Source organism: Cyprinodon variegatus, unplaced genomic scaffold, assembly GCF_000732505.1.
Source record: "Cyprinodon variegatus isolate N-32 unplaced genomic scaffold, C_variegatus-1.0 Scaffold1539, whole genome shotgun sequence".
Classification (NCBI taxonomy): domain Eukaryota; kingdom Metazoa; phylum Chordata; class Actinopteri; order Cyprinodontiformes; family Cyprinodontidae; genus Cyprinodon; species Cyprinodon variegatus.
In genome coordinates this window covers 55,398-57,996 of record NW_015151992.1, presented here as the reverse complement: position 1 = coordinate 57,996, position 2,599 = coordinate 55,398, and the positions used below count along the sequence as shown (strand labels likewise).

The window sequence follows — 2,599 nt, the reverse complement described above, 5'->3', positions numbered from 1 at the left end:
GGGGGGTCGTTAAAGGGAATTGTTGGTGAACTGTAAAGTAAAATTTGATATCTTTGAAACAAAATGCTGAATCCGACTGGGGGGTTAGTAGTGAACCATCACTACAGACGTTTTGGTGCAATTGGTGTAGACAAACGAGGAACTATGTAGTGACAGGTAATTATCACCATCCTTCTAACAAGGGCACACTTCCTGTATTGCAGTTTGTAAAGCTCCTCTCACACCTTGACGATTTAGCCAGGATATGCCTGAGGTATGAAAAACGCTGGCATACGTTGGATAAGTTATTGGTACGTTTTGAAGAAATTATGAGTACGCTGAAACACACTGGCACACGTCAACATACGGCAAGTATGTGGAGGTATATAGGTTACATGTAAGTTATCTGATTGTTGTCATACCTTCAGTGTAAGTTACCCATAAGCCGTGTAACTTGATGCGCTGCTGTGTGTTATGCATAAGTTAGGCTTTTGTTGGACATAAGTTCTGGACTCGTTATGAATACTTGATGCATACGCCAATAATTGAAAGAATGCATAGAAAGTTCAGCGTATGCCGGCGTTTTAGGAGATTCTGGGAAGTCAGACAGACGCTGGAGAAATCAGCAAGGTGTGACAGGACCCTAAAGTGCCAGAAAAGAAATACAAAATACAAAGTAAAGCATTTCACAACAAAACGATGCAAATGGAGGGGCTTAAAAAAACACACCTGCTCTTTTCTAAAAGTGTGAGAACGAGTTTGGTTGTAACTTTGTTCAATAAGAGGGAAACAGGAGTCCAAACGGCCGTAAACTTTACAGCTTCCGATGGTATCGGGTAAATAATGTTTAACAAGCGCCTCCCTTTATATGTAAACACCGTCAGACAGGACACGGTTTCACATCTTTAGTTTACTTTAAAAGGTTCTCTCTTCTGTCTTTCATTATCTTTCAGTAGATTTAGTCTAATTTTCACTTTTCATTCTCTTTATTTTACTCAACCACTCAGGTTTTATGTGAAGGTTTGGTTTCTTCTTGGATTTGCTTATTTAACATCATTGGAACCAGGATTCTGAAACAGGTTCAGGAACCAGACTCTGGCTGCGTTCACACTGCAGGCCTTGATGCTCAATTCTGATTTTTTTTTTTTTTGCGAAATCCGATTTTTTTACGTTGCTGTTCATATTTCCAAATATATGCGACTTGTATGTGATCTCCTGTGTGAACTGCAGTCATACAACGCAAGTTTCCTGCATGGCAGTAGAGGACGCAATGATGTCACAGGCCAGCGTGCTCTGTGTTTACGAAGGTAAACATGGACGGTAGTGCCAGCGCGCATCTAGTGGTCTTTTCCAACCACAAAAAAATACTCCTTTTCAATATGTGTAAACATGAATACTGCTCTCCGCATCATCATCCGCCATAGTTGTTGTTTTTCTTGCCATTTCTATATAGATCTATCACTCCATTTTACTCTCATAAACAGCAAAAGATTTTCACTCATTTTTTTCTTATCAGTGGGAAAATGTATCTGCAGTAGCCGTTTCCACCCATAGAGGGCGACACCGAGACAGTTTTAGGAAAAATAGTGCAGAGTCAAAGAAGGTGACGTAGAAATATCAATATAACTGTTCTTTTTCTTGCCACTTCTGCGTAACAAGACGCATAATAGTGACCACTGTCGGGTATTAATGACGTTCAGGTCGGATGAATCCGTTCAGACACAGGTCGCATTTGAAAAGATCAGCTTCGTATCGGATTCAGGACCACAGAGCCAAGTGGCCTGGGTCACATTGGAAAAAATCGGATCTGTGTTGTTCAGACTGCCATGAAGAGATCAGATTCAGGTCGCATCTGGGCCAAAAAATTGGATTTGGGTCAATTCAGGCTGCAGTGTAAACCTAGCCTAAGATTGGTGATCCGTTAGAGCAGGCATCCCCAAAGTGGGTCCTTATTTAGCTGTGCTAAAGCAGAGAAACCTCTAAATCCTGCAGGACAGACTAGCGTTAGAACCAGAGCTGAATATTGACCTCTGTCTCTCAGCTCTGCTTTCATCCAGCTTTTCTTTGCAGCTTCTGTCCAAACAGCAGAAATCAGTTCTTTCGTGTTTATTGGAGTAAATTTTAGTAGAACTGCTTGAGTGTGAACCACCATGTCAGCCTGATGGAGGGTCGTTATTGAATGACAAAGCAGAGCAAGCAGAGCCCACGACTCTCACTGAGCCTAATAATGATGTAAACCCACACAGGAGCCCTCAGCAAACAGAGGCCTGCAGCACGCTGAACATGGACGGATGAGGTCACTTCTTACAGACTTCAACACTTTGATCCAACTGTTACTGAAGCATTAATTAAAGTGAATCCTCTTTAAACACCTCACTGCTCTGCTTTCTGCTAAGTCATTGTCTTCTGTGTCTCAGAGGGAATCATCAGAGCGCGTTTCCAGTCCTGGATGACATCAGCATCCTTACAGACCTGCAGATGATCAGGAATGAAACAAAAACCCAACAGCTACAACCAGGGGTGATATAGGAAATATGGGGCCCTAGGCAAAGACAGGCAGGGGCCCCTCTGAATGCAGAAGACAACCCATCAAACAGCCCCATTCTCCAGATAGAGAAAT

General features: G+C 42.4%; 1 protein-coding gene across 1 annotated transcript in view; it reads right to left on the bottom strand.

The window, feature by feature from the left end:
* LOC107103836 (sortilin-related receptor-like) overlaps positions 1–2,599 on the bottom strand; it is a gene marked incomplete at its 3' end in the record, with an annotated part of 77,432 nt that overhangs the window by 73,550 nt on the left and 1,283 nt on the right. The window lies entirely within an intron of this gene.